The sequence below is a fragment of the Salmo salar genome, unplaced genomic scaffold, assembly GCF_905237065.1.
Source record: "Salmo salar unplaced genomic scaffold, Ssal_v3.1, whole genome shotgun sequence".
In the NCBI taxonomy this organism is placed as follows: Eukaryota; Metazoa; Chordata; class Actinopteri; order Salmoniformes; family Salmonidae; genus Salmo; species Salmo salar.
The window spans coordinates 482-26,167 of NW_025547589.1; the positions used below are offsets into that span (position 1 = coordinate 482).

Below are 25,686 nucleotides of genomic sequence, written 5' to 3' on the forward strand. Positions count from 1 at the left end.
GAAGCGTGGGGACATGAAACAACCCTTGCCAGTTGAAGCAGTGGGAAGGAAACGAGTTTGCCATTGGACTTGGAGATCTATGTTCAATACGTTGCTCTGTCGCTGTTCAATACAAATACATTTACAGTATATGCAGTCAGGACCATAATTATTGGCACCCTTCATCAAGATGAAAACAAAAGACTGCATAAAATAAATAATGCAAATACTTAAGTAATAAGACATGAGAACCCGGGAATTATTCTGTGAATAACAAGGCCATAGCCTTCTGTCATCCGACCATAGCACTGCCTGGAGTTTGATAAAACGGCATTGACACTTGGATTGGAACCAGTGCTATGGTCAGACGACATGAAAATAGCGCTCTTTGGCCTCGCACACCAGTGACGGGTTTGACGTTGAAAAACAGAAACATATGCAGAAAAGTAGCTCATACATTCGGTAAAAAATAGGGGTGTATTTTTGATGTTATGGGGCTATTTTGCTTCCTATGGTCCAGGGGGCCCAGTTAAGGTCAACGGCATCATGCAATTTACCAAGTACCGGATATTTTAGCCAAAAACCTGGTTGTCACTGCCAGGAGGCTGACACTTGGCAGCAAGTGGATCTTCCAGCGAGACAGTAACCCTAAGCACTAATCAAAATCCACAAATAAATGGTGAATTGACCACAAAATCAACATTTTGCAATGGCTATCTCAGTTTCTGGACTTGAGCCCCTAAAAACCTGTGGTTTTAATTGAAGAGGGCAGTCCATAAGAGAAGATAAAGGATATAAAGGATCTGGAAAGATTATATTTGGAGAAATGGTCTAAAATTCCTCCCAACGTGTTCTCTCTTTAAAGGCTCAGTGTAATTAACCTCGCAAGGGGAGTGTGCTGGAGTATTCAAAACAGGTAGTTTAAAAGAATACAATTTCCCCCAAAGAATTGCATTCAATATAGCTCAGTATTTTTTGCTAACCTTTTTCAAGAGTACCAATAATTATGGACCTGACTGTACAACATCTATCAACTATCAAACGTTGTACCTTTCAACTGCTGCTCCATATAATGTATACAAATAAATAGTAATAGCAACTTGGGTGGTAGAGGAAACAATAGGGTGAGTTCTGTTCAGCGGTAGCTGCAAGGAGTAGAGGAGTGGGGTCCAGTTTTCGTTGAAGGTTTGAATTTAGTCTTTGGTGGATGCTATAATTTTCCCATTGTGATGTGGTCTGTGAGGAGGTTAATCCATTGACAAACATACTTAGTTTCTGTTTTTCTAGCTGAGTAATATTGTTTTCTTGGTGATATTTTAAGGCAATAAAAATGGACTGATGATCTCCAAGAAGGCAGAAGGATGGGAAGAGTGGAATGCTGTGACGCAAAATGGTGGACAGTTTGTGTATGGTTTCTTTCCAGAATTGTAGGGTGGGTGGACAGAGCCATGTGGCGTGAAAGTAGTTGTATTTTAGTTTTTTCCTTAGCACTAACACACTTGATTCAACTAATCATCAAACCTTTAGTTGGGAAACACTGCATTTATCTAACATTCTAGTTCAAATGATTTTCAAATCCAATGTAATGAGGAAATGTGCAGACTTTGTCTCTGCTATATATATTTGTGCTCCCTGTAAGTGTCTTGCAATAACATGACTTCAACCTTAGAAATAAAACTTTGATTACAAGATTGTGTTGTTGACCTTTGTTAAAATTAGTATCAGTATGTAGGATATCTGGTGGCAACCCCAGTCATGTAATGTTATCACACACACACACACACACACACACACACACACACACACACACACACACACACACACACACACTCATGATAACATCTTACAGAACACATACTAACATTTTCTCAGTTTGGTACCATTTATTTTTTTGTCAAAAACCTACATTGATTACATTGCTGAATTTGAACATACAATCAAAGTATATCTTGTAGCACTTTTTCACTTATCTGAGATTTATTCTCTCTTTATTTTTAATCAATAATTTGTATGTAGTTTAATCTGTGTGTATTGTCACTTTCTACTTGGAAGCCAGTGACATAGAGGAGGAAGAGGGGTCTTCTTAAAGGTGTTTTCCAGGATGAGAATGGAGTGGCCCTTCCTGAGTTGACTTCCCTCGATGAGGTCACAGAGAGCCATCTTCTCTGCCTTGTAGTAGAGACCCACTTTGCCACCTGTTATGTTGGCTATGGTGATGCTGGGTGCGACAGTTTTTCTGGGAGTTGTTTGTTAAGCTAAGAGAACGAGAGAGAGTCATTGACAGTGCTGAAATAAATGTGGTTGTCAGTATTAGGAGTTTGCATAGAACCCTACTATGAGCAACAATAAACCATTTTTTATGCTGGTTCTGGAACTGAGCTGTGAAATGTGTATGTGTATGGACATGTAATTGCTTTATGCTTTGAAATGTCTAATATCAATGTGTGTTATATTCCCATGTTGGATGGCCACAAAACAATAAAATATGAATTGATGTATTTATTCATTCATATGAAGATTCCCTCCCGCTGGATAGGGTTACATACCGGTATGAGTGATGGTATTGTCCTGGTTGCCAATGGAAATACTTCCGCCCACACTGCCTGATATGTTTTGGCCTGATATGTTTTGGCCTGATATGTTTTGACCTGATATGTTTTTGCCTGATTCAGTAGGACATGGGGCAACACATTTTTTTTTATTGCAGTCGTTTTTGCTGTTGGTATGTGAAGTGACGACAGTTGAAGCACAATCCATTGCTGCAACGATAGAGAAAGGAGAGAAAGAGAGGGGGAGAGAAAGAGGGTAATTAAGGGTTAAGTTGATTCAATTCAGTGGTGGAAAAATTACCCAATTGTCATTCTTGAGTAAAAGTAAAGATACCTTAATAGAAAATGACTAAAATTAATCCAGTAAAATACTACTTGAGTAAAAGTCTAAAAGTATTTGGTTTTAAATATACTTAAGTATCAAAAGTAAATGTAATTGCTAAAATATACTTATTTATCAAAAGTAAAAGTGTAATTCATTCCAAATTCCTCATATTAAGCAAACCAGATGGTACCAATTTGTTATTTTACAGATAGCCAGGGGCACACTCAAACACTCAGACAACATTTACAAACAAAGAATGTGTGTTTAGTGAGTCCGCCAGATCAGAGGCAGTAGGATGTTCTCTTGACAAGTGTATGAATTTGACAATTTTCCTGTCCTGCTAAGCATTCAAAATGTAGCAAGTACTTTTGGGTGTCAGGGACAATTCATGAAGTAAAAAGTGCATTATTTTCATTAGAAATGTAGTGAAGTGAAAGTTGTCACAAAATATAAATAGTAAGGTACAGATACCTCCCAAAATGTCATAAGTAGTACTTTAAAGTATTTTTCCTTAAGAACTTTACACCACTGAATAAATTAAAGAATATTCCTCATCCAAACTATCTGCATAAAGCACAGATCTCGATAAGCAAAGTGTATCTGTGGAATTTATCATTATTAGTCACAATTGCACTAAGTGGCATTGCATGTCTTTTGCGATGTCTTGGTCCTTATGCTAATTGTAAGTCTTTAAATGATTCAAGGGTTGGTGTCAATTCAGAATTTATTTGAGAATGGTGAAGGTGCATGAAGATGGCGGCCCCCATGTACTTACCACAAATGCCTAGTTTGCTAAGTTCGCCATATTGTACATTATTCTCTGTTACTGTTTTGTCATTTTATTGGCATTAGGTGTTGTGTTCTTACTACTACACAAACAGTAATAATTCTACTTGAAACGGAGGTAATGTTAACTTTAGTTTATCAATCAAACTCAAGTTCAAGCACAGAACATTCATTAGTAGGCGCAGTACTCAATTAGTATCAATGCTCTAGGTTCCACAGTAACAACAAAGTAGTGTCTAGGATAAATTCTATATCACATTATATCACATGTAACAACTCCTCCCTTCCAGCTATCTTGTATTCCGTCAACATAAAAAGAGATATGCATGTAAATTCAACAACTGTAACAATATCTGAAATAAGGCACAATTCAATTATTAAAACTAACAACACATTTGTTTTACAATAAAATAAAACTAGGTTGAGAACCAGTCAGTAGTTGTGGGACTCTGACAAATGGTGGCTTCAACAGTCTCTTGAGGTTCAGTTTCATTACAGTGCCTATATAAGTATTCACACCCCTTTGACTATTTCCCTTTTTTTTTGTGTTACAAACAGGAACATCTGATTTAATATGGATTTTGACTAATCTACACAAAATACTCCATTATATCAAAGTGATAAAAAAAGAATAAACTGGAAACATTTAAAAACAATTTGCAAAAACATTAGTTTGATAAAGGACATATTTTAATCAGAATCATTAAGCCCAGTCTACTTGTTGTTTTCAACACCAGATGTTGTGGCCATAATTCATCACCATGCAGTTTTCAATGGGAATTGTCCATTTAGAAAATTCCAATGAACAGGCAGATTACACAAAATCGCACGCCTGTATATTGAAAAGAAGACAGATTTTGGGTTGTAACCCTGAAAAGGAGACGCATGTCCTCTCACTGCCAACTTTTTTCATTTGGAAAAATATTCTATTCTATTATATTACATTATGATTTTTTAACTTGATATATCTGAACTGTGTAAGGAACAAAGGACTATAAAATCCTGGTGTGTCACGTCGTTCATAATTGAAATGCCCACTCTGATATTTACAGCCATTTTTGATCACTTAAATTAATAGGCTACCCATTAATTCATGAAGAATATAACTTATAAATGCATACATGGCTCTTCGACTTAGTGTTGAAAAGCAACCTAACATAGGCAATAACATCATTAAACTAAAACATATATTTGAAGACATTTTATGAAGAAACGTAGTATCCAAAAATAAGACAAATCTAACAAATGATCAAATTAACAAAACAAGGCTATGCCATTGCAGTGGAGGATGCTCTAGATACTGAGATCATAATATTTGGTATCATATTGATACAAGACTGACAGTATCCCCCATTTCTGTATATCTTGCTGAGGGGACACGCTTATACAAGTGGCGGGAACGGCACAAATGCCATCAAATACCTGGAAATCATGTATTTGATATATTTGATACCATTCCACTGATTCCGCTTCAGTCGTTATCACCAGCCCGTTCTCCCCAATTAAGGTGCTAATTAAGGTGTACAGCCCTAGGCTTTTACTGTTACACGGCTGCTGAGGTTACTGCCTTTTGAAGATTGTGTTCCATGACATAATATAACCTGTTAAGATTATGGTTTCAAATGGCACTTTTTATTGACTGAATATATATGGGTCAATTTAGCAATTAGGATTTGTTATGTGTAATGGTTATAATAAATTAGGCATTGTTTTTGTGAACTGTTGGCATATATGCCTAGATAAATTCGCACATATTGTTTTATGTCCTTGTGTTCTAAAAATAAAATATATATATTTTCCATTTAAGTACTGGAGTTCAATTTTATTTATTGTGTCAGAACCTAAGAACAAATAGTTGTGTTCTGTTCATAAATATGGATTCGTCCTGTGAAGAAACAGTGTAGAATTGCAGGATTTTTAAAATTCAATTTCAGACAAAGTCAGGCACCCATGTATGTCACCATAAGGATGATCTTGTCCCCACACATCTCTCTGTAGCAATTAAGCCTGGGGTCATTACCATGAGGCCAATAGTGATTTTAAACCTAAACCTAAAGCATGTATTTTAAATGATGTATTTACCTGTGTCTGTGTGTTCTTCCTCGATGCGATGGCGCGCTTGAAGGTTGTAGTAATCAGGTGTTCTAGTGCAGAGCGGAGAGATGGCTCTGCTTTTATAGGGTAACGCTGACAGAGAGGGAGGGTGGGGAGTTCTCAGCCCAATCCATTCCAGCTAAATGTTTATTTTCTAGAGAACTGAAGAGGATGACTCAGTTCCGGAGAAGCTACATGGGTGTCACAAGAGAAATATATTTGTCAAGCACTAAAACGTATTATATCTCAAAGGGCCATATCTTTAACTACACCCTTACAGGTAAATCACTGACAATCAAGGGAGTTTGATCACCTAAAATAATAAAACAATGATTAGCCTGGGAATGCAAACATTAGCAACCATGTGAGAGCCTCTGAGTTGCTATCTATTTGCTGTTGTTCGCTTGCTTATTAAAACTGATCTCAGATCAGCTGGTAGCAGGGTCGTAGACTGAAAGTATGTGCAGTGGTTCTCCTGTTTGCGTTGGAAGCCGAAGAGGCAGCGGGGTCAGTGGTAGGGTTGGTTGCCACTGTGCTGATAGCTGCAAGTGATGAGTTGGAGCTCTGGCTGAAGGCTTTGCCACACACCTGGCACACATTGGGCTTCTCACCTGGGATAGGAAAGCAGAGGTGAAGTTCACTATTTTATAAGTTAAAGGGGCAGTGCGGTTGTTAGGGTGTTAAATATCCATATTGACGATGGCGGTGTTTTCCACATGTATGTACAATAAGCCCAATATCTGTCTCTCCCGCTCTAATCTGTCCCCACCCCTTTCCTTTGTCTACCAAGACGTCATATCGCTTTAGTCCACTAGGGACCATTCATTGCATTGTGTTAGTAACCAATAACCAACTATTTGTGTGTTTATGTAATTCTGTGTGATTATTTATTTAGTTAGTAAATAAATAATTAAGCCAATTTGTGTATCGCTGGTTCATCATTTATGCTTGGGTTCGTGCAGATATCTAAGGATTTTGCGACATTCAGATTGAGACTGATAGAAGGTAAACAATTAATTAATGACTGAAATGTAAGAGATATTTATATCTTTAATAGTTAATTCGGAAAACGGTAACTCGTTAAATAAACTCTTCCGTGGTGCCCTGAGATTGCAAATGAGTTAATTGTTACAGGATTAATTTAATCATCGTAATAATTAAACATAGTTAATCGATTTGATAAAACAATCGTCATCACATTAATGATAGCCAAGACACGACATGATGTTAGCAAGTCATTGATTTCTAAAGCTACATACACACTATATATACAAAACTATGTGGACACTCCTTCCAATTAGTGGATTTAGCTATTTCAGTCACACCCATTGCTGACAGGTGTATAAAATCGAGCACACAGCCATACAATCTCCATAGACAAACATGGGCAGTAGAATGACCTCACTGAAGAGCTCAGTGACTTTCAACGTGGCACCATCATAGAATGCCACTTATACAACAAGTCAGTTTGTCCAATTTCTGCCCCTGCCCCAGTCAACTGTAAGTCAAATCAAACCAAACTGTATTTGTCACATACACCGAATAGAACAAGTGTAGACCTTACAGTGCAAGTGTAGACCCAACAGTGCAGTTCAAGAAGAGTTAAGAAAATATTTACCAAATAAACTAAATGATACGGAGACATGTGTTTTTTGGATTCCAACCAAATGTAAATCAAAACTAGAGTTTTCCCAGGAGGTAGTAATAGCTAGTGATAGTGATGCACAAGATAGGCCTATTTGAAACATCAGCATCTACTGACAGCATTTACCTGCCAGATTCAGAAGCTCAAAAACCCCATTAGACTTTTGTCTAAAGTTTAGAAAAAAACTAAAACTAAACATATACTTGGTTTCAATTTTGTTTTTTCAGTCAAAGACAATCGTTTCAATATTGATTACTTTTTTATTTCAGTTTTCTAAATTGTTTTTCAAATTTGAATTAGAATTTTAGTTTCAATTTTCCTTTACTATAATAACCTTGGAATAGTATGGCCTTATGGAAAATTAATAACACATTTCGACTGTGACCTTGACAAAGACAAGATCTCTATTCCCATAGAATACATGATGACTCACCTGTATGAATGAAGATGTGTTTCTTCATGTCAGACTTCTGGTGAAATTAGATTAGCAGGTGCGCAAGAGCGCTTGAACACTTTCCAACACACCTTACGTACACACCTTATCTGTACGCTCCTGAAACACGAGAACATAGCATACTATATTGGCTTCATATTTTGTGGGACATTTTATTTATTGGGTTATCACATTCAAAAAGGATGGATTGTTTTTATATAGTTTCTTTCCAGAATTGTAGGGTGGGTGGACAGAACCAGGTGGCATGAAAGTAGTTGTCTAGAGTGTCGTTTAATTATTTAATATTTTAATGAAATATTTTGTATCTGTAATAATTGTTATATAGCTTCATCTGTAATTAACAAACAGTGTTAAGATACAGGAGGTTCCCTGGTGCCGTTTCATTTTGGGGTTGTGATCCACCCAGATCTTTCCTGTTTCAGCTAACTTCACTTCTTTGTCGACAGTCAGGATGTAGGACTTGGGGTGACCCTCAGCATACTCTGCCAGGAGGTTGTCCAGCCCATGAAGTGGGGATTCCTCAGGGCAGCTATGTGTATTGTCACTTTCCAGTAACATAGATGCTCTTAGGGAGAAGGCTCTTCTTAAAGGTGCCTTCCAGGATGAGTATGGAGTGGCCCTTCAGGAGTTGAAACCACTCGATGAGGTCAATGAGAGCCATCTTCTCCGAGAGAGAGAGATTTGACAGTGCTGAAAGAAATGTGGTTGTCAGTATTAAGAGTTTGCTGGGAACACTGCTTTGAGCCTCATAATTGTTTATTTTTAATTCATTTTTACGCTGGTGCTCGAACTGATTCTAATATCAATGTGTCTTATAATCCCATGTGGGATGGCTACATGGCACTACAATAAAATACACTATATACAAAAGTATGTGCACACTCCTTCAAATTAGTGGATTCAGCTATTTCATTCACACCCGTTGCTGACGGGTGTATAACATAGAGAAAACAGCCATGCAACCTCCATAGACAAACACTGGCAATAGAATGGCCTTACTGGAAAGCTCAGTGACTTTCAATGTGGCACTGTCACAGGATGCCACCTTTACAGCAAGTCAGTTTGTCAAATTTCTGACCTGCTAGAGCTTCCCCGGTCAACTGCAAGTGCTGTTATTGTGAAGTGGAAACGTCTAGGAGCAACAATTGCTCAGTCGCAAAGTGGTAGGCCACACAAGCTTACAAAACAGAACCGCAAAGTGCTGAAGCATGTAAAAATCATCTGTCCCCGGTTGCAACACTCACTACAGAGTTCCAAACTACCTCCTGGAAGCCACGTCAGCACAATAACTGTTCGTCAGGAGCTTCATGAAATGCGTTTCCATGGCCGGTCTTTCCACTAGACGTTAGAACATTGCTGCGGAGACTTGTTTCCATTCAGCAACAAGAGCATTAGTGAGGTCGGGTACTGATGCTGGGCGATTAGTTTTAGCTCGCATTTGGAGTTCCAATTCATCCCAAAGCTGTTCGATGTGGTTGAGGTCAGGGCTCTGTGCAGGCCAGTCAAGTTCTTCCACACTGATCTCGACAAACCATTTCTGTATGGACCTCACTTCGTGCACAGAGGCATTGTCATGCTGAAACAGGAAAGGGCCTTACCCAAACTGTTACCAAAAAGTTGGAATCAGAGTATCGTCTCAAATGTCATTGATTGCTGTAGCGTAACGATTTCCTTCAGTGGAACTAAGGGGCCTAGCCCGAACCATGAAAAGCAGCACCAGACCATTATTCCTCCTCCACCAAACTTTACAGTTGGCATTACGCTTTGGGGAAGATAGCGTTTTCCTGACATCTGCCAAATCCAGATTTGTCCATAGGACTGCCAGATGGTGAAGTGTGATTCATCACTCCAGAGAACGTGTCCAATGGCGTTGAGATTTACACCACTATGGAAGACGCTTGGAATTGCGCTTGGTGGTCTTAGGCTTGTGTGCGGCTGCTTGGCCATGGAATCCCATTTCATGAAGCTCCTCACGAACAGTTCCTTTGCCGACATTGCTTCCAAAGGAAGATGGGAACTCAGTAGTTCCGTTGTCGCTCCTAGACGTTTTAACATGGAAGACACATGTTAAAAAACTCAGTCGCCTCCAAGCAACACAATGCTGCATCAGAGGGAACCAGTTTCAGCCAGTGTGCGCTGCACGGCACAAAATAGGCTCTCGGATTGATATCCTGCACTCTCTTTTAACGTCTTACATCTAGATGTGCCGCTAGCGGAACGCCTCGCCAATATCCAATGATACAGCGTGGCGCGAATTACAAACACCTCAGAAATCCAAAAACTTCAATTTTTCAAACATATGACTATTTTACACCATTTTAAAGACAAGACTCTCCTTTATCTAACCACATTGTCCGATTTCAAAAAGGCTTTACAACGAAAGCAAAACATTAGATTATGTCAGGAGAGTACCCAGCCAGAAATAATCACACACCCATTTTTCAAGCTAGCATATATGTCACAAAAATCAAAACCACAGCTAAATGCAGCACTAACCTTTGATGATCTTCATCAGATGACACTCCTAGGACATTATGTTATACAATACATGCATGTTTTGTTCAATCAAGTTCATATTTATATCAAAAACCAGCTTTTTACATTAGCATGTGATGTTCAGAACTAGCATACACACCGAAAACTTCCGGTGAATTTACTAAATTACTCACGATAAACGTTCACAAAAAACATAACAATTATTTTAAGAATTATAGATACAGAACTCCTTTATGCAATCGCGGTGTCCGATTTTAAAATAGCTTTTCGGTGAAAGCACATTTTGCAATATTCTGAGTAGATAGCTCGGCCATTAAGGCTAGCTAAACAGACACTCGCCAACATCGAGGCTCAGTAAACTCAGAATTACTAGTAGAAAAATTGGATTACCTTTGCTGTTCTTCGTCAGAATGCACTCCCAGGACTTCTACTTGAACCACAAAGTTGTTTTGTTTCAAAATGATCCATAGTTATGTTCAAATATCCTCCGTTTTGTTAATGCGTTCAGGTCCCTATCCAAAGGGTGATGCGCGGACGCATGTCGTGACAAAACATTTCAAAATATTCCATTACCGTACTTAGAAGCATGTCAAACGCTGTTTAAAATAAATTTTTATGCTATTTTTCTCGTAAAATAGCGATAATATTCCAACCGGGCGACGTTGTTTTCGTTCAAAGGCTGAAAGAAAAACATGGCCACTTCTCGGGGCCGCGCATGTCCTGTCTCTGAGCCACCAGCCTGACCACTCACAAACAGCGCTCCTGTACCTAGCCCAGAGACAGCAGAGATATCATTCCACTTTCTGGCGCCTTCAGAGAGCCTATGGGAGCCTTAGAAATTGTCACGTTACAGCAGAGATGCTGTATTTTCGACAGAGATGCCACAGAAGCACAAGAAATGGTCAGAGAGCACTCTTCCTGTATGGAATCTTCTCAGGTTTTGGCCTGCCATATGAGTTCTGTTATACTCACAGACACCATTCAAACAGTTTTATAAACTTTAGAGTGTTTTCTATCCAAATCTACCAATTATATGCATATTCTCGTTTCTGGAAAAGAGTAGTAACCAGTTTAAATCGGGTAGGTTTTTTATCCGGCCATGAAAATACTGCCCCCTAGCCCTAAGAAGTTAATAATCTGAGTAAAAATCCCCTGTTTTAGGTCAGTTAGCATCACCACTTTATTTTAAGAATGTGAAATGTCAGAATAATAGTAGAGAGAATTATTTATTTCCATTTTTATTTCTTTCATCACATTCCCCGTGGGTCAGAAGTTTACATACAGTCAATTAGTATTTGGTAGCATTGCCTTTAAATTGTTTAACTTGGGTCAAATGTTTTGGGTAGCCTTCCACAAGCTTCCCACAATAAGTTGGGTGAATTTGGCCCATTCCTCCTGACAGAGCTGGTGTAACTGCGTCAGGTTTGTAGGCCTCCTTGCTCGCACACGCTTTTTCAGTTCTGCCCACAAATCTTCTATAGGATTGAGGTCAGGGCTTTGAGATGGCCACTCCAATACCTTGACTTTGTTGTCCTTAAGCCATTTTGCCACAACTTTGGAAGTATGCTTGGGGTCATTGTCCATTTGGAAGACCCATTTGCGACCAAGCTTTAACTTCCTGACTGATGTCTTGAGATGTTGCTTCAATATATCCACATCATTTTCCTGCCTCATGATGCCATCTATATTGTGAAGTGCACAAGACCCTCCTGCAGCAAAGCACCCCCACCCCTGTGCTTCACGGTTGGGATGGTGTTCTTCAGCTTGCAAGCATCCCCCATTTTCCTCCAAACATAATGATGGTCATTATGGCCAAACAGTTATATTTTTCTTTCATCAGACCAGAGGACATTTCTCCAAAAAGTATGACCTTTGTCCCCATGTGCAGTTGCAAACCGTAGTCTGGCTTTTCAGCCAACCTCATATTCAATTTGCGCATATATGTACATCATTTTTTTGAGCAGATTTTGTGTGTTTTTGTGCATTTTTGTGTTGTTCAATTCGTTCGAAAAGACACGAAGTCATGTGGTACTTAATTAGTGCGTTATGACACGAATTTAACCAGTAGGCGACACACAAGCCTTTCCTACAACCATAGACGCAATAGCCTGTATTTCATATTTTTTTAATGTTATGAATATGTAGATATTTTGGCTTTATTTAATTCCTATTAGAACATTGTGGATGTATGCCTATATGTACTGTTTTCGATTTTTCTGAACAGACATTTCAGTTTAGAATGAATGTAAGCAATGCATGATGGCTAATGGTGTTTTATTCTGTTGTAGTTCCATGTATTTCTTTCAAAAACAAACGTGAAAACCAGAATGTATATTGACCAGAATGTAACTGAAAATACAATAGCAACCTTGCCATTGTCCATCAATATCAAAACTTTCTTTTTCTTCGTATAACATTTGGGGAAACGTGTGCAGTCATTGTAGTCTTAAATTTTGTTGGCCAACCAAAATTACCAAAACGTTAACCCGTAATAAGGCTAGGGTGGAATTGTACTATGAGCTGGCTGAGTGTAAATACATGGCTCTGAGTGTAAGCACCTTTTCACTAGAAACTTTGTGTTCAAATTACCGTCAGTGCGAAATAGCTAGAAAGCTTTCGTATTTCCACTTGGCTGCACCTACGGTTATGAGAACGATAAATCATTTGCAATACCTGCGTCGACCTGTGACGAGCAGCAAAACACCGTAAAGTTACCGCAAAGTCTACCGGAAAGTTACAAGAAGAACAAGAATGGTTACCTCATCCGGTCATGTGACATTTGTTGTTTATAGATTTTTTGCCCACACAAGATGTCTAGACCCTGCACAGTTAACAGGTAGGTCGTCAGTTCGTCCCTTGTTGTGAGAAATACAGCATGCAGACACATTTGTTTTGTGTTTGTTAAAGTGTTTGGTTTAAAAAATGTGTTAACCTGTTGGCTATAGCCGTTCCGCTAGCGTAACGCCTAGCCAACATCCAATGGAACAGCAGGGCGCGAAATACAAAACATAAAAAATCGAATAATGTCAATTTCTCAAACATACGGCTATTTTACACCATTTTAAAGATACACTTCTTAATGTAACCCCATTGTCCGATTTTAAAAAGGCTTTACAGCGAAAGCAAAACATTAGATTATGTTAGGAGAGTACATAGACAAAAATAACCACACAGCCATTTTCCAAGCAAGTATATGTGTCACAAAAACCCAAAACACAGCTAAATGAAGCACTAACCTTTGACGATCTTCTTCAGATGACACTCCTAGGACATTATGTTACACAATAGATGAATGTTTTGTTCGATAAAGTTCATATTTATATCCAAAAACAGCATTTTACACTGGCGCGTGATGTTCAGAAAATATATTCCCACCAAAACTGCCGGTGAATGAGCACATCAATTTACAAAAATACTCATCATAAACGTTGACAAAATAAATAACAATTATTTAAAGAATTATAGATATACTTCTCCTTTATGCAACCGCTGTGTCAGATATCTGAGTACATAGCTTGCCATCACTGCAAGCTATACAGACACCCGTGGTCAACTAATCTCAGAATTAGTATTATAAATATTCTCTTACCTTTGCTGATCTTCGTCAGAATGCACTCCCAGGACTGCTACTTCCACAAGAAATTTTATTTTTGTTCGAAATAATCCATATTTATGTCCAAATACCTCCGTTTTGTTCGTGCGTTCAGATCACTATCCAAAGGCATAATGCGCGAGTGCAGTACCAGAGACGAAAAGACAAAATGTTCCATTACCGTTCGAAGAAGCATGTCAAACGTTGTTTGCAATCAATCTTTAGGGTGTTTTTTACGTAAAATTGTGATAATATTCCAACTGGACAATACCGTATTCTTTCTAGAAGAAAAGGAAGGAACAAGGCGCTCGCGGGATCGCGCATACCCAAACCCTTTGTCCATAGGCAGTCCACTGATTGACTGAGCTACTATTATCTGCCCAGTAACAGGAGAAGGCTGAAAGAACTTTCTGAAGGCTGTTGACAGCCAATGGAAGCCTTAGGAAGTGCAACGTGACCCCACAGACACTGTAGTTTCGATAAGGATTCAAAAGAAGAACTACAATTCTCAGATTTTCCACTTCCTGGTTGGATTTTACTCAGGTTTTTGCCTGCCATATGAGTTCTGTTATACTCACAGACATCATTCAAACAGTTTTAGAAACTTCAGAGTGTTTTCTATCCAAATTCCTATACTAATAATATGCATATTCTAGTTTCTGGGGCAGAGTAGTATGCCATTTAATTTGGGTACGTTTTTCATCCGGCCGTGAAAATACTGCCCCCTACGCAAGAGAGGTTAACCAATAAAGCAAGTAGCTCCTAGACTTAACCCATATGCATGTATGTCTACAGTGGAACCTAGTCTCTCTCTCTCTTTAGCTCCGCTTCCTCTGTTATGGTGTTTTCAAGCTCACCCATTATGCAGCTGGACCTTACTTCTTGTGAGAATTATGCACCCACAGAAGAGAGACGTGATGATCCTTACCACTGTAGGTGCTGCAAGGAGCACTGTATGTGTGAACCAGAGCAAATCTATCCCAACACCCCCTCCTGGTGTATCTGGAAGTTCACTCAATCTCCGGTTACAACCGGTGCCCGGTTACATGACCAGGTCTGATGCACCCCTTTAAATGGCCAATCTGCAGTTGCTACATCCACTTTTGGATTCTTGAAGAATATAGTTTATAAATGCCTCATGAACATAGTTCAACTGCCGTACCCTATCAGAACCCAAAATATAAGCTTTTTCTACTCCAATGTTTGTAAACATTGGAAAGTAAATGTAAACAAACACTCTATAGCATGTGTCAAACTCATTCCACGGGTGAGCCGAGTGTCTGTGGGTTTTTGCTCCTCCCTTGTACATGATTGATGAATTAAGGTCACTAATTACTAAGGAACTCCCCTCACCTGGTTGTCTAGGTCTTAATTGAAAGGGAATAACTAAAACCAGCATACACTAGGCTCTCCATGGATTGAGATTGACACCACTGGACTATAGCCTGGAAACATGGTTTAAACTATGGTTACATTTCTCCATCCCCATCCCTCTGCTTTTTACAGAACCATTGGCGGGGAGAACGATTTATTGTTTCACCTGGTGATTGCCGATTTAAACCTTTTAAAACTGTAATGTGCTCCTGTGCTTGTGTGTGGGCTTATTAGTTTAGTTAATAAATAACAAAAGGTTATCCTTGTCTTCAAGTAATCATTTGCATCATGATGGAGCTACATCAGTACATTAGTCATGGGCTTTTAAGTCAATCAAATGTATTTATAAAGCCCTTCTTACATCAGCTGATGTCACAAAGTGCTGTACAGAAACCCAGCCTAAAACCCCAAACAGCAAGCAATCCAGGTGTAGAAGCACGGTGGCTAGGAAAAACTCCCTAGAAAGGCCAGAACCTAGGAAGAAACCTAGAGAGGAACCAGGCTATGAGGGGTGGCCAGTCCTCTTCTGGCTGTGCCGGGTGGAGATTATAACAGAACATGGCCAAGATGTTCAAATGTTCATAGATGACCAGCAGGGTCAAATAATAATAATCACAGTGGTTGTCGAGGGTGCAACAGGTCATACCTCAGGAGTAAATGTCAGTTGGCTTTTCATAGGCAATCATTCAGAGTATCTCTACCGCTGCTGCTGTCTCTAGAGAGTTGAAAACAGCAGGTCTGGGACAGGTAGCACGTCCGGTGAACAGGTCAGGGTTCCATAGCCGCAGGCAGAACAGTTGAAACTGGAGCAGCAGCAAGGCCAGGTGGACTGGGGACATCAAGGAGTCATCAGGCCAGGTAGTCCTGAGGCATGGTCCGAGGGCTCAGGTCCTCCGAGAGAAAGAAAGAAAGAGACAAAGAAAGAGGGAAAAGAGAGAAAGAGAATTAGCGAAAGCATACTTAAATTTACACAGGACACCGGATAAGACACGAGAAATACTCCAAATATAACAGACTGACCCTAGCCCCCCGACACATAAACTACTGCTGCATAAATACTGGAGGCTGAGACAGGAGGGGTCGGGAGACACTGTGGCCCCGTCCGACAATACCCCCGGACAGGGCCAAACAGGCAGGATATAACCCCACCCACTTTGCCAAAGCACAGCCCCCCACACCACTAGAGGGGAAACCTTCAACCACCAACTTACCATCCTGAGACAAGGCCGAGTATAGCCCACAAAGTTCTCCGCCACGGCACAACCCAAGGGGTCAACCTATTGTAATGAGAAAATAATCATCAAATCATCAAAGAAAAGTCAACAATTCCTTATGTATGTATGAGATGCACAAATGCTTAACTAGTTCTGAGTACTTTGACCAGTTACTACTTTTACTCTCACTCAAGTAGTTTTCGAGAGGGCTACTTTACTTGTACTTCAGTACAAGAACTGACTCTCCCATCTGCTGCAGATGAAACAGTTTAGTTGAAAAATAATGTTGCCTAGTATCTACTGGCACACTGTCACGTCCTGACCATAGTAAGATGTTATTTTCTATGGTAGAGTAGGTCAGGGCGTGACAGGGGGTGTTTTTCTATGTTTTGTATTTCTATGTTCATGTTCTAGTTTTGTATTTCTATGTTGGTTTTGTTTGGGATGATCTCCAATTAGAGGCAGCTGGTCCTCGTTGTCTCTAATTGGAGATGATACTTAACTTCTTTGGGATAGGGGGCAGTCTTTTCACGGCCGGATAAAAAACGTACCCAATTTAATCTGGTTACTACTCCTGCCCAGAAACTAGAATATGCATATAATTAGTAGTTTGGATAGAAAACACTCTAAAGTTTCTACAACTGTTTGAATGGTGTCTGTGAGTATAGCAGAACTCATATGGCAGGCAAAAACCTGAGAAGATTCCATGCAGGAAGTGCCCTGTCTGACAATTTGTTGTCCTTCTGTTGTATCTCTATCGAAATTACAGCATATGTGCTGTTATGTGACACTTTTTAAGGCTTCCATTGGCTCTCTAAAGCCGCCAGAAAGTGGAATGGGGTGTCTGCTGTCTCTGGGCAAAGTATAGGAGCAGAGTTTGTAAGTGGTCAGCCTGGGGACAGTGAGACTGGAGATGTGCGGTCACGAGAACTCGCCATTTTTTTCTTTCTCTCTATGAATGAATACAACGTTGCCCGGTTGGAATATTATCGGTATTTTACGAGAAAAATAGCATAAAAATTGATTTTAAACAGCGTTTGACATGCTTCTAAGTACGGTAATGGAATATTTTGAAATCTTTTGTCACGAAATGCGCTCGTGCGTTACCCTTCGGATAGTGACCTGAACACACGAACAAAACGGAGGTATTTGGATATAACTATGGATTATTTGGAACCAAAACAACATTTGTTGTTGAAGTAGAAGTCCTGGGAGTGCATTTTGCCGAAGAACAGCAAAGGTAATCCAATTTTTCTACTAGTAATTCTGAGTTTGGTGAGGGCCAAACTTGGTGGGTGATATAAATTGACATGCAGCATGTTAAGTGCATAGAGGCAGACTGTCTATCTGCTTGGTCTCTAGGCTAGTTGTCCACGAAAAATATTTAATGAAGGTGAAAGTTTTCATTAGCATAACTGCTTTTTTTGAATAGGCAGTGAGAATACATTTTCATCATTGTTGCTTATCAGGAATATGATGTGCTGAGGACCATGGCAATAGAGATGCGGTTATAAGGCCATGTGGGTAATGGGTATAAGGGTTGAAAGGCCACATATAGACTGTTGAATGGCTATTTTTGAACTTCTAGAAGTGTCAATATCGATGTAATAACGTTTATATAAGCATTTCTATACATACATTTGTTTTCTGACATAAATTTTTATACACTCCTAGGAAACCTTTGTAAGAGGTCAGGTCTGGTCATAGAATCCCCAAAAATATGTTTTTGTTGTTTTTTGTAGCTCAGTCTTATGGCTTGGCACAAATAATCATTTTCATGAATTATGCAATCCCATACCCCTGATGGCCATGGGGTGCTCAGTAGCACCACCAACAGACTCCGACCGCACCTAAACAAAACAAAACAACCCCCCCCTCCAAAAAAAAGGGAGGGTAGGGTGGGTAACTACTGTCTATGGCGGCTCTGGTGCAGTACACATAAACTTCTTATCCCGCGGATCCTCCAACAGAGGTGGCTCTGGTTCGGGGCGTAACCCTCACTCTGCCCGCTGATCCCTCTGCTTCTGTGCCACTGGACCGTGGATCATCGCCGGAGGTTCCGTCTCAGGAGGTTCCGGGCTGCAGGCCGTATCAGGAGGTTCCGGGCTGCAGGCCGTCTCATGAGGTTCCGGACTGTAAAACGTCGCTGGAAGCTCTGGACTGGGAACTATCGCCGGAAGCTCTGGACTGGGAACTGTCGCCGGAAGCTCTGGACTGGGAACTGTTGCCGAAAGCTCCGGACCGGGAACTGTCGCCGAAAGCTCTGGACCGGGAACTGTCGCCGGAAGCTCTGGACCGGGAACTGTCGCCGGAAGCTCTGGACTGGGAACTGTCGCCGGAAGCTCTGGACTGGGAACTGTCGCCGGAAGCTCTGGACTGGGAACTGTCACCGGAAGCTCTGGACTGAGAACTGTCGCCGGAAGCTCTGGACTGGGAACTGTCGCCGGAAGCTCTGGACTGGGAACTGTCGCCGGATGCTCTGGACTGGGAACTGTCGCTGGAAGCTCTGGACTGGGAATGCGCACTGGAGGCCTGATGCGTGGGGCTGGCACAGGTGGCGTCAGACTGGGCGAGTGCAAGGAGGAGGCACAGGACATACTGGGCTGTGGAGGCGCACTGGAGGCCTGATGCTTGGGACCGGTACAGGTGGCACCGGGCTGATGACACGCACCTCAGGGCGAGTGCAGAGAGGAGGCACAGGACATACTGGACTGAGGAGGCGCACTGGAGGCTTGATGCGTGGGACCGGTACAGGTGGCACCGGGCTGATGACATGCACCTGAGGGCGAGTGTGGGGAGGTAGCACAGGACACACCGGACTGATGTCACGCTCCTCTGCACGCCCGCTCCTCAACGCTCTCCACGCCAGCACCTCTCTCCGGAATCTTGCGTCGAGCTCCTCACTAGACTCCCTGACTGGCTCTGGTTCACCCATCGGCTCTCCACGGTAAGCATGGGAAGTTCGCTCAGGTCTCCACCCTGACTCTGCCAATCTCCCCGTGTGCCCCCCTACATTTTTTGCGGGGGCTGCCTCTCGCACTTGCCTCGTGGTTGATATAGTGCCTCATAATATCGCCACTCCGCCTTTGCTGCCTCAATCTCCTCCTTAGGACGGCGATAATCCCCAGCCGGACTCCAGGGTCCTTTCCCGTCCAGTATCTCCTCCCAGGTCCATTCCTGTCTCTCCTGGGCACGTTGCTTGGTCCATTGGTGGTGGGAGATTCTGTCACGGTTGTCAAGGAGAGGAGCGGACCAAAGTGCAGCGTGGGTGTCGTTCCACATTATATTTATACTGTGAAACTATGCAATACATAAATAAACTGAATGACAAAAAAACAACAAACCGTGACGCTGAGGTGAAACATACACTACTCAAAATTAATCTGACACAAATCCAGGTGGAAAAAAACCCTACTTAAAACCACGTTTAAATAAGAAAATGGTGCTTTGGTAGCATCCTCATAGCTTTCCATAAAGTAGGATTTCCTTCCAGGCTACATCTGCTGAGCTAGAATGTTTATTTGTAGTTTGTCTCGGGGTTTTGAACAAAACTAAGTAATTGGCGTTCAAACTAATGGTACAGCTATTTATACCTTGGTGAAACACATTTTGTGCCAATTAAAGCACGGACAGGTTTCAACGATGAGTACATTGAGTAAAAGCTCGTGCTATTTCAGGATGTTTACTACCGGCAAAAAGCATATCATCCAAAACCAGCAGATTAAGTAAAAGTTCATCATCAGACAGGGATGCAGGTATTCCTTCAACAAACTAGATTTTTATTTTCTTCAACAACTCATCATATAAAGGTTGATAACATGAATAACACCAAACAATATTGTCAGGTTTCTGAGATAATACATGTTCAGAATTCTCTAAAATACTTTTTACAAAACAAGTTTTACCGCTATTGGATGGGCCTGCGATTAAGGCGGAAAATGGTATTTGCAACCTGGGATCAAAACCTTCTACAGCAGCCATTATATCTTAAGGGTTAAGACACACAGGGCTTGTAACATAAGTCAGTAACCAAAGGGCGAGGTGGTCCCGTCAGATAAAAGCAATCTCTTGTCATAGACTACCCGGAATCTTTTAGTAAGTGGGGACCCCTTTTTATCCCTAACAATCTTTCTGTAGGAGTTCAACATTTCTAATTCACTATTCCGGTCGTTTATGAACCCCTCGACTAAGCGTGTGATTGATTCCAAGTTTACACGGGGGGCATTTTCATAGTTTTGAGTCACACCTTTGCCTTTCAACACCACGTGATTGTCTTTAGTCCTAAAAACATATATTTTGGGGCCACAGGATGACCACTCTATGATATGGTCACCATCTTCGAGTTCACTCGTTAAACCACCCAGATAGTTGCTAAGAGGGGGGTTCCATTCACCAGGTTTGCTTACATAGACCACGTTTACATTACCTGGGGGTAGAACCCACTTCTTGTTACGTCTCCATTGCACCAGGGCAATGTCTTGACTCAAGAATGAAAAATGGGAAATTTCATATTGGTCTGAAAAAACAAATTCCATAAATTCTTCGGGATCTTTAATGATCAACATTGTTAACATATCACTACTCTTGGATAATTTCCCCCAAAGCGAATTTAAATACAATTTTGACAGATTTATTTTGGTTTTGTTGACCTCTATTTTGTCAGGGTCAAGATCGTATGCCTTCTTTTTCATGATAGTCCTGAATGTATCTGTCTTTGCTCTCTTGATCTGTGACTGATGCAGGATACACTGAAGCCATTTGCTTGCATCTCAAGAAGGTCTTGATGTACTCTTTAAAAAGACTGTCTGATTTCCTGGAAAAGTTCCACACTTCAAAGATTTTGGACACACGATACCCCTTCTCTATAGCCTTAGAGAATTCAACGATGACCCATACACCGGTCAGAGCTCTTTCTTGATCTCAATGATCACAAGGCTTTTCCTGGTTGTTGTTTTCACAGCAGGTGCAACAAAGGGGAAAGAAAAGTTTCTATTGAGGTCCCTTGTAAGGCAACACTGGCAGAAACAAGCCCCGGGGTGGGTAAACAGTTGCATTTACATTTTAGTCATTTAGCAGATGCTCTTATCCAGAGCGACTTACAGTAGTGAATGCATGCATTTCATACATTTTTTCTCCATACATTTTTTCTCCGTACTGGTCCCCCGTGGGAATCGAACCCACAACCCTGGTGTTGCAAACACCATGCTCTACCAACTGAGCCACATGAGACGTGCTTTTAACAGACCAAAATAGTTTTGTGGTAAGTCAAAGTCACAGTGAATCATTTCAAGATGACCCATAGGATAAGAAGAGGAACTCATTACATGAGGATAAAGGGATGTCAAATCTACATATCCAATTTTCTCATCATGTTGCGCTATATAAAGCATTGGTATGACCCCTGGCGGGGTTCCAGGGGTTCAGGTATGTCAAAGGTGGAAAGGAGAGCTCAAAAATGAGGATCAGACTTTTTGAGTTCTGTCCACTCATGTTCCCAGATAACCGTAACGCTCACCCCATAAGCAGCCTGTAAAGATTCCAATTTGTCTTGGAACTCCTGGTACATATCCCCAAAAGTATTTTGGGTTAAGACACACATGACCTGGGACACAAAGCAAGATTTACAACCGTGGAAGAAACAACCGTTGTACTCATACACTGTCTCAACACCGTCAAGATGTGTGTAACCATCTACATGGTAGGGTCCAATTTTTTCCCCTCTTTATTCAAAGCATGTTGAATAAAAATGTTTTTAGCCTGGGACAAATACTCCAACCATTGAATGGAGGCGCTAGAGTATGACTTGAATTGTCGGTGGTAGTTGTCAGACGATGGAATAGCTATAGATGCTGGAGGTAAAAAAGTGTGTACGACAGGTTTTCATGCATGCCGATGCAATAGTTGTACAACTCCAGGGGTCAATGCTGGAATCTTTGATTACCTCTTCTCTGAATCTGAGGCATCTTTCACGCAGGATAACCACATCATTGTCACGGTATAATTCCATCTCTTTATGGAAATCAAAGGTATTATGACGTACTGTCTCATACCATGTCATGAATCTCTCTCTCTCTTTGGGAGACATTTGATCACACCAGTGCATTTCGGGACTGGGATAAGCTCCAATATAATGTAGATTCTCCTCAGATGTGAAGAAATGAGGAAACCAACCTTTCACAGAGTTTTCAAAACCAAAGACCTCTGGCATTTGAGCCAATCTCATGGGTAAGAACCTTAAACTGTCAATGTATCTCTGGTTGAAGGCGGGGTCTACAAAACACCAGATTTTACTACCGTGGGCTATGACCCTGGGTGCAACGCCATGTTGTATCAACGGGTTCAAAAGAAGATCGAAATCTTAGGCTTTAGAATTGTGAGTCGTTTTAAAAAAAATGTTTTAGATAGAGTAGTGCCCAATTGGGGCCTTCTGCCGACCACTTTTCACCCTTGAAAGTCATGGTAGATACAAAAATAGGTCAATTAATTCCTGATTACTCTCAAAGTCATAAAACACATATTTCTCTGAATGTTCATCTTCAGCCAAGGGCTGAATATAGCACTCATGTTCCAAGTCTTAAACCACTTCAGTGTCTCTGCTTTTCAAAGCCCCATTACAGATTGGGCAGCGTATGATACCACATACGTGAGGTTGGGGGTTGTCTATTTTAAGGTTGTAATTACAATGGCATTTTGGACATTTCTTGTTAATGTCACATCTGCTTACAGATTTACATGCCTTGGGGTGCCATGTTTCAATTTTGTGTATTTCGTAGCAGTAGGCGGAACGACATGTACGATGACAATCCTCACATGGTGTTAGGTGTAAGGGCTGCATCGAATATTTTTCATCCTGACACACTGAACAGTTATAACGACAAGAGTGCCCCCCCTGTCGGTTGTAGCCTGAATGACATGATGGACACATATTGTGCTCCTAAGAAAGCTCTGATGTTGGTAATACCATAACAATGGTTGTTTGGCAAAAAAAAGTACAGAATATGAAAATGAGGTTGAGGGTTGTTCTGGAATTTCAAGAGAGCTGAATTAGCTCTACTATGGTACAAAACCACAATATTGATGTTCAGCAAATTTTGCATTTGAATTACTGAATTTGGCACAACCTAAAATTGTCACTTTGGAGTCTGGACTATATGCCACTGAAGATTCTTATGGCTTTCAAATCATCTCACCCGCAGACTTCCTCTTCCAATGCGTACCCAGGCAGGGTTGTTCCACTCAGGGCCTGTTCGATCTGTCGTAGAGCAAGTCTTATCTTAAGCCATTCTCTCATCCGTAACACAAGAGAAAAACTCAGTTTATTATTATTATTTTTTTTAAACTCTCAAGAAAATACGAAACAATATTATCAGAATTTATACTAAAAAACTAAAAGAGCATGTACAGGAGGGAACTATGGTGTTGAACGCTGAGCTGAGATCCACAGATGATGCAATCTCTATTACACTCCACACTGCCCTTTCACACCTGGACAAAAGAAACGCCTGTGTGACAATGCTATTCAATGACTACAGCTCAGCGTTCAACACCATAGTACCCTCAAAGCTCATCACTAAGCTAAGGACCCTGGGACTAAACACCTCCCTCTGCAACTGGATCCTGGACTTCCTGACGGGCCTCCCCAGGTGGTAAGGGTAGGTAACAACACATCCGCCACGCTGATCCTCAACACGGGGGCCCCTCAGGGGTGCGTGATCAGTCCCCTTCTGTTTCCCTGTTCACTCATGACTGCATGGCCAGGCACGACTCCAACACCATCATTAAGTTTGCCGATGACACAACAGTGGTAGGCCTGATCACCGACAATGACGAGATAGCCTATAGGGAGGAGGTCAGAGACCTGGCCGTGTGGTGGCAGGACAACAATCTCTCCCTCGATGTGATCAAGACAAAGGAGATGATTGTGAGCTACAGGAAAAGGAGCACCGAGCACATCCCCATTATCATCGATGGGGTTGTAGTGGAGCAGGTTGAGAGTTTCAAGTTCCTTGGTGTCCACATCACCAACAAACTAACATGGTCCAAATACACCAAGACAGTCATGAAGAGGGCATGACAAAATCTATTTCCCCTCAGGTGACTGAAAATGGGTCATCAGATCTTCAAAAGGTTCGATAGCTGCACCATCGAGAGCATCGTGACTGGTTGCATCACTGCCTGGTATGGCAACTGCTCGGCCTCCGACCGCACGGCACTACAGAGAGTTGTGCGTACGGCCCAGTACATCACTGGGTCCAAGCTTCCTGCCATCCAGGACCTCTATACCAGTCGGTGTCAGAGGAAGATTCCAGCCACCCTAGTCATAGACTGTTCTCTCTGCTATCGCACGGCAAGCGGTACCGGAGCGCCAAGTCTAGGTCCAAGAGGCTTCTCAACAGCTTCTACTCCTAAGCCATAAGACTCCTGAACATCTAATCAAATGGCTACGCAGACTATTTGCATTGCCCCCCCTTTTACTCTGATGCTAGTCACTATTTATTATCTATGCATAGTCACTTTAATAACTCTGACTACATGTACATATTACCTCAATAACCTCAACTAACCTGTGCCCCGCACATTGACTCTGTACCGGTACCCCATGTATATAGCCTTGCTATTGTTATTTTACTGCTGCTCTTTAATTATTTGTTACTTTTATTTTGTATTTTTTGTAGGTATTGTTAGGTATTTTTGTTAGGTATTTTTCTTAAAACGGCATTGTTGGTTAAGGGCTTGTAAGTAAGCATTTCACTGTAAGGTCTCCCCCTGTTGTATTCGGCGCATGTGACAAATACATTTTGATTTGATTTGTAGCTTGGTATCCGCTTCATCGGACTACTTCCGTATTTAGTGGTTCACTGGTACTTCCTGTTTGAGTTTTGTCTTGTCCTTCTAATTTTTAAATCATTACTGTATGTCTAATACATTACTGTATGTGTTTATTTAATGAAAATAACGGCAAATATTTTGTATAATTTATTTCCCTGAGCCACAATATACTTTAAAAGGAGTAAAACCAAAACGAAACAGTGTAGTAATGACAATGGAACTATATACGTTCATACAATTTCTTGACAGTGTCTAGCTTGCTAATCATCACCGAAATGAATGCTAGACAGTCAGGGATCATGGAAAATTCCCAAAACAAAAATGGAGCCCATTTTCAGTTTGGCCATCC

The 25,686-nt window shown here is 41.1% G+C and overlaps 1 long non-coding RNA gene across 1 annotated transcript; it reads right to left on the reverse strand.

The window, feature by feature from the left end:
- Positions 1 to 2,163: 2,163 nt before the first annotated feature.
- Positions 2,164 to 5,853, reverse strand: LOC123731986 (uncharacterized). The gene is made up of 3 exons (XR_006762958.1): positions 5,722 to 5,853; positions 2,526 to 2,738; positions 2,164 to 2,234 (listed from the first exon to the last, which is right to left on the reverse strand). It is a non-coding gene; the product is annotated as an uncharacterized lncRNA (long non-coding RNA).
- Positions 5,854 to 25,686: the final 19,833 nt, after the last annotated feature.